The sequence below is a fragment of the Lynx rufus genome, unplaced genomic scaffold, assembly GCF_022079265.1.
Source record: "Lynx rufus isolate CCGP_SWC_20201006 ecotype Redwood Valley unplaced genomic scaffold, mLynRuf1.p SCAF_9, whole genome shotgun sequence".
NCBI classification, from domain to species: domain Eukaryota; kingdom Metazoa; phylum Chordata; class Mammalia; order Carnivora; family Felidae; genus Lynx; species Lynx rufus.
This window is the reverse complement of record NW_025814897.1, coordinates 103226957-103242754: the sequence shown is the minus strand read 5'-3', so window position 1 is coordinate 103242754 and position 15798 is coordinate 103226957. Positions and strand designations below refer to the sequence as shown.

General features: G+C 43.6%; 1 pseudogene; it reads left to right on the top strand.

Moving 5' to 3' along the window:
* Positions 1–14214: 14214 nt before the first annotated feature.
* On the top strand, positions 14215–15177 carry LOC124506073 (olfactory receptor 9I1-like; annotated as a pseudogene).
* Positions 15178–15798: the final 621 nt, after the last annotated feature.

Here is a 15798-nt window from a genome sequence, read left to right as displayed (position 1 = left end):
ATATGAGTGATAGGACCTTACCTCCTGGTCCATTTTCTTCCCATATCAATATATCCTAACAGGCACCAGCACTCTATGCAACTTAGCCCCACAAATAGAGAGAAGGTAGATGGGTGTCAGCAGGCACACAAGAAAAACTGCAAATATGGTAAAATTCATTTCCAGCAACCCCATGGTGCTTTCTTCTTCTCCCCATCTCGCACCTCCAGCCCATTTCTTAGCATACAAGAGTCTTATGATACTGCCTGATATCTTCACTTACAGAATGTCAGGGGCCCAGGGGGCCTTGAGTTTATCTCATCTCACCCCAAGTCTTTGCAGCTGTCCTTGGCTTTCCCATCCTTTCCTTCTCATTTTTTTCCTCCCATTAATACTGCCTTTTTCTATGTCAAAGATTCTGTCTGGGGCTTCTAGTGATCAATACTAAATAGTCTTTTGTCTTCTTTTAATAGATGAGTGATCACCTCAGCAAGCAGGGAGTGCTATATAAGACAAATCTGAGTCTCTAAGTGGCCAAGGGAAGGGAGTGTTTGAGAAACAGTCCTTTCTCCTCACCATTCTAGTCCCTGGTCACTTTCCTTCTTGCTCATGCCACAACAATGGAATTGGCAAGCTGCCTTTCCACCTGATCACATCCCACTGGCTTTGCTGTTCCTGCTGTGTAAGGTTACTCTGACATCTCCAAGATGAACTGAAGCCACCTTACCTTTGGCTCCTCAAAGGCCAACTCGCTGGTTTCTGCGGGACACGACGCATTGCTTCTCCTCTCTATTCCCATTGCCTGCCTTGTAGCAAGCCTCCCATTTCCAGGAACAGCAATGTTAGAGAACAAAGACAGGTATAAGGAAAACATTAAACCACACATTATCTTCGCTGGCAGAAGGTCTAGTAAGAGGGGGAATAACTAAAGCCTCTATTTAGTTAAAGAGACCGCAAAAACCCTTCAGGGCAAATTCTGCTTTGCTCCTTAGGGAACTCACCCCAAATCCAGAGTCCGGACCAAATGAGCTCTCAATAATTACTTTTGAACAGATTTTTATGGCCCATGCATGGTCTCATTTGAGCCTCATGGAAACTCCGTAAAGCAAATAAGAAAGACAGGGCTGAATAGAAGATTCCTATTTTGCAGTGAAGAGAATGCTTTCTCATAGTCCCTTTGGACCTTTGCTTAAAGTCTCTTTGTTCAGCATATACAGCAGGAGACAAGGCACAGCTTTCAGACTCAGGCTTGTATCTGAATCCCGATTCTCCCACTAATTCACTGTGAAATGTACCGTAAAGGGCTTCATTTCTCAGATCTTAATTTTCCTCAGGTCTGAAACAAATGTAACAACTCCTAATTCAAGAGCATATTGTAAAAATTAAATGAGGTAAGGGGCGCCTGGCTGGTTCAGTCAGAAGAGCATGCAACTCTTGATCTTGGGGTTGTAAGCTTGAGCCCCACGTTGGGTATAGAGCTTCCTAAAAACAAATAAATAAACTTAAATAAAAAAAAAAGGTAAAATCTTAAACTAAATAAATAAGTGAGGTGATGAATAAGAAATCTCCTAGCATAAATCCATTGCTCAATATGTACTGTTCTCTTTCCTTCCCTTCCCTTTCCCTCACTTTCACCCCGGACCTTGCCACAATCCCATGGCTGTTAACAAAAATGAAACGGATCACAAACAAGTAGTAGTGAAAGATAGTGAACTGAGGAAGATGAACAATTCAATCTTTTCACCCAAGAAATAAAACGAACATTGGTGTTTAGCTGGGGTGGGGTGGATTTATCTGCACCCCACATGGTCAAGGATAAACAAAAGATGTCTTTTCGTTGAAGAGATAAACACCCAGTCAGTCAGTAAACCCCTCTGCTGAACTTTGATTTTATGAGAAGTTGGTCCTCTGTGGCACTCTGTATGGGAACAACCATCTTAAATGGACCATATTAAATTTAACCATATTAAATTTAAATTCCGTATTAAAATGGCCCACCGCCCTGCCTAGAGTTGATTGGTTCAGAAATAAGCACCTGACCCAGTGTAGGTTTGATTAAAACATAAATAAATAAATAAATAAATAAATAAAAATAATTCCTGGGCATTATGAAGTTGAACATGTAAAACAGATGCAGAATAGGTGACCAGGTTGCCCAAGGTAGAGAAGTCAAGAAAGACACAAAAATAAAGCAGTTATTCAAAGAGAATCAGAAATAACAGACTAAGGAGGAACCCTGAAAGGTTCCATTCTGGGCTTTCCAATGCAGCCACAATAATTTTCTTGCTTCCCTTAAGGCACACAGGGATCCAACAACGAATTCCCCCTTGGGGACTAGTTCAAGCTTAGTCATCAGGTTCAAAGGATTCCATACTTCTAGAACCGGAACGGGGAGGAGTTCTTCAGCATATTACAGCAGATCCACACTCATGGACACTGATTTTATCTCCACCCTTCAAATAAAGAAAGGACTGGGTCTCAGTACCCTGGATACTTCTATCATACTCCCTTTATAGGAGAAACTTTCCTGCCCAGAGCCCTTTGCTTGGGTAACCACTGTTCTGGCACTTGGTCTTGCCCTTTGGGTGATCGGATCAGACTAGAATAAGCCCCTGACCCACATTTCATCAATTCATGAACAAAACAGAGAGCCATGAGGTGTCCTACCGTTATACAATGATTATTAAGCAGGACCCATAAAGTTATCTCCCTCTTGAGGATCTAAACCGAAAAATATGAGAAAAGCTAAGTTATTTGAGAAACAAGACTCAGAAATTATAATCAGAGATGACAAAAATGGCTGAGTCACGTTAATGGGCAGACCAAAGAGAAAATGCGCGAATGTCAGATGCTAAGGAGGCAGCAATAAACCTGGTCCCTAGTGCTGCATTAGATCTTTCAGGTCTTGAATGATGTAATTATGATCCAGGCTGAGTTCTAGGGCTCTCCATAGGTCCCCAAGAAATCCCTGTCTCCTTTTGAAGCATAAGAGAGTCTTAGCCATAGACTCACTTTCTATTAGATCATCTGAGTGGGTCTTTGTTACAATCTAAAGGACCTAACAACTCATTGCCCTCCCTGGCTCCTAACAACAAAATAACAAAAATGATACCTAAGTCTTACAGAGCACCTATTACTTGCCAGAACTATTCTAAGAACTTTTGTATGCATTTAACAACCCTGTGATGCCTTAGCAACCCTATGATATAGACGCAATTGCTATCTCCACACAGAGATGAGTAAACGACGACACAGAGAAGTTAAAACAAGTTTCCCTAGGTCACAGAAGCCACGTAAGACACAGAAGGCCATGATTTGAGCTCAGGATATCTGGCTCCAGAAACTCCATTCTTATCTATGATCTTATATCACCTGTGGATGCCATTTTATCCCTTTTTGGTACTGAATCACGTAAGGGAAAGTAGCTTTACTCATTAGGCTCTTTCTCCAGGAGCCAGAAAAAAAAAAAAAAAGTTTTCCTGCTTCGGAACTGGGAGTCATGTGAAGAACCATTCAAAGACCAATGGAGAGGTCTCCACAAGATGAAATAAAATAAAAGACCACTTTAACAAAGAGAGTGCCTTACTTTTCACAAATGTCTATCCACCTGCAGGGTCTTGGCTAAGCCACCGAAGGAAAGCTGGAAGAGATTCCATGTAAAGTTCATTCCATGAAGATTCGTTCAGAACCTACACTGAGCTGGGCTGAAGAGACCCTATTCTCTGTGACAGCTAAGATGTGACCAGAGCGTTTAGGTCAGCATCGGCCATAAGGCTTGTCCCAGACAAGGCAGCTCCATTGATGCTTGAGAGAATGAGAGTGACACGGATTCTCAGATCTACCAGCCAAGCGGTACGTCCAAGTTCTCTGCATTCAACTTCTCTGAATAAAAGGAATGAGGTCAGGAGAGACTCATTTCTCCTTCCCAGCATCTTCTGCAGACCTACAAAGCAGAAACTGTACAAATCATTCTTCCCCCATTATAAATCTGCAGGACTTATTCTTTATTTGGGTCTCTGTTGAAGTGGTGCTTCATTTGGGAGAAACCTTTTCTGGCCACCTTATCTAAAATGATAGCTTCCCTACTGCTTATCATTCCCCATCCCCCTACTCTGCTATTTCATTCTTCAAGACACTTCGCAGTACTTGATATCTGCTTGTTTTTATCCCTACCCCCAGTAGAATGTTTTTTTTTTTATCACCACCCCCATGGACTCAAAGACTGTCTGCTATTTTTAGCACACCTTCTGACCCACAGTAGATGCTCAGTAAATGCCTGAGGAAAAACACGAAGAAGATAGAAATGAATAGGATTTCCATTTCTGGCAATATGGTGGACTAGCCTCCCCTCTGAAAATCATGAAAAATAAAAAAAACGGTGGAAAGACACTAAGAAATCAAAGGCTAAACATTCGAGAGAAAATAAGAACCTTAAAACATAAGCAGAGTATTGAAACTATGTTTGCAATCAAGAGCATCTCCCTATGAGGATATATTAGTTGTCTGTTACTGTTAATTGGTAGCTTAGGGGTGCCTGGCTGGCTCAGTAGAGCATGCGATTCTTTTTTTTTAAATATTTTTTAATGTTTATTTATTTGGGGGAGTGAGAGAGAGAAAGGGAGAGAGAAAGCGCAAGCGGGGGAGGGGTAGAGAGAGGGAGACACAGATTCCGAAGCAGGCTCCAGGCTCCGAGCTGTCAGCACAGAGCCCGACACGGGGCTCAAACTCACAAACTGCGAGATCATGACCTGAGCTGAAGTCAGACGCTTAACCGACCGAGCCACCCAGGCGCCCCAGTAAAGTATGCAATTCTTGATCTCGGGTTCATGAGTTCAAGCCCCATGGTGAGTGTGGAGCCTACTTTTAAAAATATAAATAAATAAATAAATAAATAAATAAATAAATAAATAAATAAGCAAGCAAGCAAGCAAAGAAAGAAAGAAAGAAAGAAAGAATTGGGAGCTTGAAGCAGCAAACCTTTACTATCACAGTTTCTGTGGGTGAGGGATCCAGGGACAGGTTAGTGGGATTGGTTAGTCTCCATCTCAGGGTCTCTCACAAAACTAATTAAGAGGTTGACCAGGGCTCCCGTCATGTTGGCAAGAGTTGGGTCCTTCCCCACTGTTGACCAAATATGCTCATTACTTGCTACGTGGTCCTCTCCATAGTGAAACTTAAAACATGACTCTCATCAGAGCAGGTGCCCAAGATAGACACCGTGCTCTTTTTGAAACCTAATCTCAATAGCGACATCCCACCCCCCAAATGATTCATATTATGTAGCCGGGACTGGCGATACAGCCAAGCTACTTTTCCCAGCCTCCTTTACAGCTAAGTATGGACATATAGCAGAGTTTGTAGCCAGGAGGATGCTTGAATAATTGGTGTCGACCATTTCCAAGCCATGCTCCTTCCCATTCTGCTAGTTTGAAGCAACTGAACAGAGTGACCTTGAAAGCCACAGGTTGGAGGTCACAGAGGCATGACAGGAATCACTACTTGGAAGACCAGCAATGGCCCCCACTCTGTCACTAGCTGTGAAGCACTGTCTCATCTCATCCTGGTTCTGTTAAATCCTGTCCATACTTTTTTAAACAGTGGTTTTACTAAGCTCTCCTCAAATTACCCAATTGAATGTAACAGCTGTTACCTGTAGGGACCCTGACTGATGTAAGTCCTGTAGCTCTCACCAAACAAATTCAAATAGAATCATTATATGGAAGAGTTTCTTATATACAAAACAAAAGGCATTAATCATAAATTTAAATATTCCTAAAGTGTCAGTATTCATTAAAGAGGTTCTGTTGATTAAAAACATGATTAAGAAGATGAAAACTTGGGGTGCCTGGCTGGCTCAGTCATTCAGCATGAAACTCTTGATCTCAGGGTTGTTAGTTCAAGCCCTACATTGAAACCTACTTTAAAAACCTAAAAGAGAGGCGCCTGGGTGGCTCAGCCGGTTGAGCATCTGACTTCAACTCAGGTCATGATCTTGCAGTTCATGGGTTTGAGCCCCATGTTGGGTTCTGTGCTGACAGCTCAGAGACCAGAGCTTGCTTCAGATTCTGTGTCTCCCTCTCTCTCTTGCCCTCCCCCCACCTCTCTCTCAAAAATAAATAAACATTAAAATAAAAAAAAACATAGAGTGAAACTCCAGCTTATTTAAAAAAAGATGATAAAAGGGGCAACTGGGTGGCTCAGTTGGTTGAGCATCCAACTTTAGCTCAGGTCATGATCTCACAGTTTGTGAGTTTGAGCCCCGCATTGGGCTCTGTGCTGACAGCTCAGAGCCTGGAGCCTGCTTCAGATTCTGTGTCTCTCTGCCCCTCCCCCACTTGCACTCTGTCTCTCTCTCTCTCTCTCTCTCTCTCTGTCTCAAAATTAAACATTAAAAAAATTTTAAAAGAAGATGAAAAATCAAGACACAAAATGGCAGAAAACATTTTTAAGGTATACAATCACAACTACAATCTTGCGTGTGTATGCATATACTTAAAAGTGATTAAGAAAAGATAACACACTCAAACAGGCAATTCACAAATATCCTTATGAAGAGATGCTTATTCTCATTAGTAATCAGGAAAATGCTTATTAAAAACACAATAGGCCCACTAGATTAGGAAAAATGTTAAAGTATGACACCACTCTATTGACAAATATATGAAACAAGTAGTATAAGTTAGTTTAAGAGTAGTATAAGATTTTGTAAAATATTTTGGCATTAACCTTTAAAAATCAGATACACATAACCACTGACCCAGATATTCCAGTGACCTACGTATGCACAGTAGAGAAACTCTTGCAAGTGCCTGTCAGGACACAGGTACAAAAGTGTCCATAAGGCATTATAATAGCACAAAATTCAAAACACTTGTCTTAGTTTTTTGTTCTTCTGGTCCAAAGTGTGGATGTGATGGCTGGAGCCTGATAGCCATTACGGACCATAAGCTAACCTTGTTAGTGATACATGAATGGATCATGAAATGCCTCCCCCTGCACCCTCCTCTGTTACTGGTACCAATTTTCCACCAGTAAGGTGATCTTCCTGTTTCAAAGTTACGTACACTGCACAACTGCACATTACCCCACAGAATATTCTGGAAAGCAGGTGTTTACACTAAAGAAGATTTGGTGCTCAAGACCCTGCCACGATATACAATGGAAAAGTAAGCAGTGTGTGGCCCGCTAAGGGCTGAGGAACTTGTATATGGGATCCAGTCAGGCTTTCCAGAAGGGGTGAAGCTTGAACTGGGTCCAGCAGGAAGCATCCGTGAGCAACAAAGCAGACTAACAGGGACGCCAACCTGATGGAACGCACCCTAGTTCCGTGGTCTCGGTCTCCTCCTCCCCACCAAAGCCACCCTCCCCCATCACTTCTCACCATACCACACGACATCCAGCTGTCAGCCAAGAAGTTTAGTGGCCTCAGAAAAGACACACAGCCCTTCTGGGTCTGTTTCTTCATCTGTGATGTGTCAACGGAGTCTGAATTCTTTCTCAGTTTTTTTTTCCCCAACCCCAGAAGAAGTGACATGAAGGTGACAATGTTCATTCCCTGAGGAACATGGGAAATGATGTCACTCAGGGTCTGCCACTTATCCTCCTGAGCCTTTTAACCCCCAGACCCGTTGTTTTCTTCCTTAGATGGAGAGAGAGGGAATGTAATACTCCCAAGTCAGCTCTGACTGCAAGAGACTGCCTCCTCCCAGAAATGTGAAGCCGTCCCCCCTCACTTTGTAACTTGCAGGCAAGTCCCGGCTCACATGGCCCCCACTGTAAGGGAAATCATCACAGTGAATCATGTAGAGAAAGAATCTGTCTTCCACTTATCGTTATCATCTTCGTACACCAGTACACAAGCATCATCCTCGGTGATATCTATAAATAGATGTTAAAACCACCCGAGGAGTCAGTTGGATCAGAAAACTCAGTGACTCAGGAACAAGAGGATCTTAATTGGGTTGTTTGGGCATGAAAGCAAAACAGTGAGCTGCGCGGAGGACCTGTAGGTTGCAAGCTCTGAATTCCACCCAGCGACGCTAGATAAACCGAGCACACAGCCTGGCTTTGCTAGCCGCTGGAAACCTTCAAAGGTGGGTTTCAACATATGCACAGAGCCAGCCTAAGACGATGAGATAACGGTGTTTTCTACCGTCTTCGGATCGCCGCCACAGCAAATCTCCTTGGATCTGCGAAGAAAACAGAAATGCCAACAGTGCTTCGTGGAAGTCTTTCACAGCAACCAAAGGTCATCCGTCTTTGGTCTTCCTGTGCGGTAATGTACGTCTTGTAACTACGTTGGGAGATCACATAGATTCCAGACCATGAAATGGACTTTCTACATTTTTTAACATAACTTAAATTTTTTCTGGGTGACCTTTTGGACAAGTCACCTTCCCAAAGTGTCAACTCTGTCTTCTCTAAATCAGGCTTAGGGATACATACCTTGCCAATGGTTGCACTGATTGGTAACAAATATGTCAAGTGCAGGCAACAAGAGTTGGCATTCAGATATTATTACTCCCCTGACACCCACACCGCTGAGTAACAAGTCTTCAGAGCATGAACCGAGGATGGGCCTGGACCCCACTGGGGAGGCTGTGTCAGCTGCCGAGGTCAGAAAGGAAGACACTCGTAATAAGCAGCTTTTGAGAAGATGATGTGGAAATGAGTACCACAGGAAGGAAGTTGAGCGAGCGAGGCCCCCATATCCGGCCTTTGGGAGTCCCAGCCATCCTCCCATCCCTATGGTCTCATCCTGGGCCTGCCAGTTCTGGTTTGTTCTTTAATGACTCCGTGGCCTTTCCTGAGGCTCCAAATAGGACACCAGTGTTGAGCCACCCACCGGGATAAATTGGGGAGGGAATGCTTTCTGACACACAGAGGAAAAGTTACTTCTTCTCGGGACTTCGATTTTCCCCTCTGCCCGATGAGGAGAACACAGTAGACCCGGTGCATTCAAATCTCTTTTTAACATTGGAACTCCCTTTCCAAACAAAATAAAAGAAGCACCTGGTTGTTTATAAGAGTTCAAGGAATTGCTGCTTTGTTTGAAGCTGGGGCTGAGTTGGCAGCTCTGGGAAGGCTGGGGCCTCTGAGGAACAGGGCTGGAAAATCACAGAACCACAACAGCAAGGTCCTTTCCAACTCTGGGTTCTGTGTGTCTGTGAGGTCCAAGGTCTCTGGTGCTTTCAACAAGTGTGGAGGGGAGCATGTGAGCCACCATTTTCAGTGTCTCAGGCTCACAGAGCCTATCCTGAGGGTCGTGTGCACATTGACCCCCAAACACTGGAGGGAAAGAGAAAACCGTCACCCAGATGCAAACCTGACATAATGCCACATTCAAATGGCACGTATTGGACACACATGGATGCAGAAACCAGGAGACAACAGCTAATAGCTCAACGTTTCAAGGAATGTTCTCATTGTGAGGTTTTCCCATTGAGACAATGTCTTGAATAGATGCAGGTGGGAGCTACCACTGTCCAGGAGAGAGCGGCCAAATGAATGTGTCCCTTGAGGTTAAAAAAAAAAAAAAAAAAGGTCAATTAGGGCAGTATGGTGTCTATTCCCAGGTTGTGTGAACTGTTGTATTAAGTGTTGTGGGGCATCTCCAAGGGCTGGACAGAAAGGTTATGACCATTCTGGAAAAAACAGTGTTGTGATTGGCCAACCATGACAGCACAAATCCTGTTAAGCAGTGGGATATTGCCATAAGTCTATAAAGCATATGATTGTTTAGAAATCTGAATTCACTGGTTATTTAGTTCAAATTATTGAAACTTTGGGAGTAATATATTTTTTAAAAAATTGTTAATGCTTATTTATTTTCAAGAGAGAAAGTGCAAGCGGGGGAGGGCCAGAGAGTGAGGGAGACACAGAATCTGAGGCTTCGGGCTCTGAGCTGTCAGCACAGAGCTCGACGCAGGGCTCGAACTCACAAACTGTGAGATCATGACCTGAACTGATGTTGGGTGCTTAACCAAGTGGGCCACCCAGGTGCCCTTTTTGAGAATAGTATGTTAACAGCCTTGTTATCTTATGATTCAGAGACAGGCATAGCAAAGGAAGAGTCCTCGGAGAACGTTCTAGTTAAGCATGTCATACTTAAAACACAGGCTCCTTATCTCTAAATCTCCATGTCTGTGGAAAGAAGGACAGAGAAAAACTTTAAGGCTAACTAAGGACGGAAAATGCTGCCATGAAAGAAGGTGTCACTGAGTCATAAAACAAAATAATAGATTTGGGTGCCAATTCAGGATGTCTACACTAAACTCAGTCCAAACTGAATTTTAAAAACAGGGCAGGTCTCAGAGAAATGTCACCACACCAGCTCCATTCCACTGGGTGTTGTATGAAAGTGATGAATCACTAAATGCTACTCCCAAAACCAATACTGCACTCTCCGTTAACTAAATAGAATTTAAATTAAAAAAAATTTAAAATAATTAATTTTTTGGAAAAATAATTATTAACAATTAAATAATTAATAATAATAATAAAATAATTGATTAACTGAGGCTTTTTTTTAATGCAATACCAGCTCCATTCACAGCCCCGCTGAAGACGGGAAGGTGTTTTGTCCCTTGGGATCCTGCAGTTAACGTGTGGGCTGGCTACATACTTTCAACTTTGTAACTTATGGACTATCCCCCCTGGGGGGAAACAAGACAACTGGATAAATAAAACTCTCTTTTTAGTTATTTCATGGATATATCATTTTATTTTATTTTTTAAATTTAAATTCAAGTTAGTTATCACACAGTGTGGTCTTGGCTTCAGGAGTAGAACCCAGTGACCCATCTCTTATGACACCCAGTGCTCATCCCAGCAAGTGCCCTCCTTAATGCCCATCACCCATTTAGCCCATCCCCCCACCCACCTCTCCTCCAGCAACCCTCAGTTTTGTTCTCTGTATTTAACAGTTTCTTAGGGGCACCTGGGTGGCTCAGTCAGTTAAGCGTCCGGCTTCAGCTCAGGTCATGATCTCACGGTCTGTGGGTTCGAGCCCCGCATCAGGCTCTGTGCTGACAGCTCAGAGCTGGAGCCTGCTTTGGATTCTGTGTCTCCCTCTCTCTCTGCTCCTCCCCTGCTCATACTCTGTCTCTCTCTGTCTCAAAAATAAATAAAAACATTAAAGAAAAATTTTTTTAAAAAAGAGTCTCTTAGGGCTCTGTTTTTATCTGTTTTCCTTCCCTTCCTCCGTGTTCACCTGTTGTGTTTCTTAAACTCCACGTATGAGTGAAATCACATATTTTTGTCTTTCTCTGGCTGACTTATTTCGCTCAGCATAATACCCTGTAGTTCTATCCACGTTGCTGCAAATGGCAAGATTTCATTCTTTTACATCACTGAGTAGTATTCCATATATATCATCTTCTTTATCCACTCATCAGTCAGAGGACGTTCGGGCTCTTTCCACTGTAGCAGGATTCTCGCACAGAGAGTCATGACACGGAGGCTTTTCTTTCTAGGAAGCAGCTGTATGCATGCCGACACGGCTCAGTTGGGTTCATACCCATAGAACTGAGCCCCGAACACCACGTGGCATAGTTTTTTATACATTTTCTACTTCTTTGTCTCCCATATATAGTAACACACAAACATGCAGTCTGATTAAGTGGTCTCATGTTACAAGGTCATGAGGAACGCCATGTACACGTATAGCCAGGTTGCCTTGGGGTTTTGTTTTGTTTTTTTTTCCATTCCTCAGGGAGGGGACCCTACCACACCATAATTTGGCTATTGTTGTTAGCCCTGCTATAAACATCAGGGTGCATATGCTCCTTTGAATCAGCATTTTGTATGCTTTAGATAAATTCCTAGTAGTGCCATTGCTGGGTGGTAGGGTAGTTCTATTTTTAACTTTTTGAGGAACCTCCGTACTGTTCTCCATAGTGGCAGCACCAGTTTGCATTCCCATGAACAGTACAAAAGGATTCCGTTTTCTCCACATCCTTGCCAACATCTGTTGTGGCGTGAGTTGTTAATTTTAGCCATTCTGACAGGTGCGAGATGGTATCTCATTATGGCTTTGATTTGTATTTCCCCGATGATGAGTGATGTTGAGCATCTTTTCAGGTGTCTGTTAGCCATCTGGATGTCTTCTTTGGAAAAATGTCTATTCATAATAAAACTCTCTTTTTTAAAAATATTTGAACCAGGAAATCCTGAAATAACTTTTCAGTTTCTCCATGGTGCTGATGGTAACAGACATGTAAGGAATGATAAGCCACCGTGACGTACAAGTCAGAGTCAAAGGAAGCAGGGAAGATAAAAATGATGGGAAACCCATTTGAGAAAGGGACAGAAAAAAGCAGATAGTTGGAGCACAGGGAGGAAAACATCCCAATAATAACAGTGTTCTGGAGGAAAGATGCTTAGACTCCAGTTTTTAAGGTCCCTAGAATTCCCTTCAGCTCAGTAATCTAGGATTTCCTTCCATCTTCAGGGTCCACTGCACCGAGGTTAGAGCACAGGTCAAAAGGGTGGAAGCAATAGAAGGAACTAGGGCAATTCATACTCAGGCTATGGCCAAGCAATAGATTTGATATGCACTGATTGCCACATCTTATTGAAGATGTTATTAGAAACTTGGTGTCCCTGGTACTTTGTGTCTGAAACACAGGGACCAAGTTCTTGCCTTATGAATCCACAGAATTCCCGGGATCAAAATTGACAGACCACCCCAAAATGTTCTGCGGAAGTTCTATAGCTAATGAGAACCACAGAGCTCACAAACAAGTCTTCTTTAACCCTGACTCCAATCAGCCTCCCAGTGAGTCTTGGAATCCCTGATGGCATAGCCTCCATTCCTATCCCCAAGAGGCATCATCCCTGAGAGTAGAGCCCAGAGCAATCAGTGGCTGACAAAAGAATTCATCCCGCTGACAGGAAGTGAAGAATCAGCTTGATCTCTGTAGAAAACTGGTTCTATCAAACACAAGAAACTCCATAACTCTGGACTACAGAGGCTACAAATTAAAGTAGACAGTTAAGAAGGGCCAGTGTAGGGCACTAAAACGAGAAGTCCCCTGGAGTTACGACACCATGGTTTAAATCCTGGCTTTTCCACTTGCAATTTGTTCTTTGACAAGCCACTTTAACTTTCTGAGCCTTGGCTAACACATTTCAAGAGTGAAACCCATAATGGTTATTCCGGGATTATTGAGAGGACTCACTAAGTTAATATGGAAAGGAAATGTTCCACACAGAACAAGGGCTCCATAAGTCTAAAGGTCTCCACAGAATCACTTTCTTTCTCGGACCCTTGAAAAAGAAACCCAAGACAGATGATGACCTGGTTCACAGGAGAGCAGAGGTAGATTATGAAAGCACTCACAAGGAATTAACTGGAAATATTTGACTTGGAGATGAGATCAGATGAAAGTGATCATTAACACTGTCTTGGGAGAAAGGGAATTCACTCCACATAATATCAATGTGTAGAATATATAAACATGTAGAAGATATAGAAAAAACTGGGGCGCCTGGGTGGCGCAGTCGGTTAAGTGTCTGACTTCAGCCAGGTCACGATCTCGCGGTCCGTGAGTTCGAGCCCCGCGTCAGGCTCTGGGCTGATGGCTCAGAGCCTGGAGCCTGTTTCCCATTCTGTGTCTCCCTCTCTCTCTGCCCCTCCCCCGTTCGTGCTCTGTCTCTCTCTGTCCCAAAAATAAATAAACGTTGAAAAAAAAATTTTTTTAAATAAAAAAAAGAAGATATAGAAAAAACCATGTGGCTTTCCCAACAGGGAGACTTTTCCAAAGATAGGGTGCCCCCAGAAGTCCCCACCACAGAAAGGGTTAGCATAAGGCTCTGCATCTGACAACTCAGGAGGGCCCAACCTGAGAGGCCATCTGAGGCCCGGTGCATACCAAGGATACATGACAATTTGTTGGGAATGTTCTAGAATAGAGAGACTCTATAATGGTCCCTCCCAGTCTTGATAGTCTAAGGTTCTCTGGTCTTAAAGATAACAAGCAAGAAATACTGACCCAAGGTTCGATTTCAGGAGGGGTGCAGAGATAGGTAAAAGTCTTTCATAGTAACTAGGTAACTGGCTACCTGGTAACTGCTAGATGTGGATTCTTAAGGTGGTAAACATTTTCTTCTCTCTCTGAGCAGAGGATATCTGGGATATTCACCTAACATCTGACACTGAAGAAAGCAAAGTCCTTCAGTTCTGGAATCTCTGATTCCATTCTCCTCTTCAGGCCACCTACTTACATCGAGGCTATGGCCCCCTAAAATCTCACTGCTGTGACAGAGTTCATTCTTGTGGCCTTCACAGATCACCCTGAACTGGCGGTGCCCCTCTTCCTGATGTTTCTCATTTTCTATGTCGTCACCCTTCTGGGGAATGTGGGGATGATCATTCTGACCCAAGAGGGTGTCCAACTCCACACGCCCATGTACTTCTTCTTGAGCCACCTCGCCCTACTGGATGCCTGCGACGCCTCGGTCATCACCCCTCAGATCCTGGCCACGCTGGCCACAGGCAAGACGGTCATCTCCTATGACCAATGTGCTACCCACTTCTTTTTCTTCACCCTCTGTGCAGGCACAGGGTGTTTGATGGCCTATGGCCACTTTGTTGCCATTAGCAACCCATTGTGCTATAACCTCGCTATGACTCCAGGCACCTGCTGGGGATTGTTGGCTGCAGCCTATGTCTGTGGGGTCTCAGGGGCCATGCTGCGTACCACATGCACCCTCACCTTCTCTTTCTGTGACCGTCTCTGTCTGTGACAGACTTCTTCTTCTGTGACCTCCCACCCCTGCTGAAGCTTGCCTGCCAAGCATGACACAAAGTGCCACTGTCATCCTCTTTTTTGCCAAGCTCATGTTCCTGGCCAATGTCCTGATCATCCCGGTCTCCTATAGGCTCATAATCATAGCCATTTTAAGGGTGAAATCTGTTGGTGGACGAGCCAAGACCTTCTCCACCTGCACGTCCCGCCTCACCACGGTTGTCCTCTTCTTCAGGACACTTGCCTTCGTGTACCAGAGAAACCACTCAGACTCATCCCCAGAGGAAGACAAGATCGTGTCTGTCTTTTACACCGTGGTCATCCTCATGACGAACCCCTTGATCTACAGTCTGAGGAACAAAGATGTAAAAGCTGCACATTCAGAAAACTCATTGGTAAAATCCAGTTCCCAAAGAATGCAGCTTCAGGCGAGAGTGGTTCATCCTGACCCATTTTCTCCCCAGATCTTCATGCTCTGATAAGTATCAACACCATGCAGTGCCTGCCCTCAAGAATGGCAGCTTTCAGTAGCACTCAGGAAGTAGGCAAGAACTACCACCTTTTTTTTTTTTTTAATTTAGTTTGGGAAAACCACAAGGTTGGTGAAATTTACTTAGATGACTCTCTCTACCTCTCTTTTTTTGCCTTCTCCCTCTTTAGCCCACTCTCAAATTATCAGGGTTCTAGGGATACTCTCTGATATCACCGAGCAAAAAGCTGACACAGTCATAAGTGAACTGACTACCACATCCAAGCTGCCATCTTCAACTCAAGCACACTGAAGCTCCCCAGTTGCCCCCTCTTTATCCCGCCATCTCTGTGCTCCCTGATACTGACGTTTACTCTCTGTGGAAGATTATAGCTGGGAATCATACTAACAGGAGGAGAGTCAGGAATTTTGCTCTTCTTTTATGGTATGGATAACCGACCAACTCATTATGAGGAAATTAATGAAAAGTACCGTGAACCCAGTGGAATGTCCCATTGGTACAGATTACAAGAGTAAAAGGAAGGGTGCTCCCTTTGACTACTCCCCCACTTATGTCTTCCTGAATGGTGCCCAGTATCT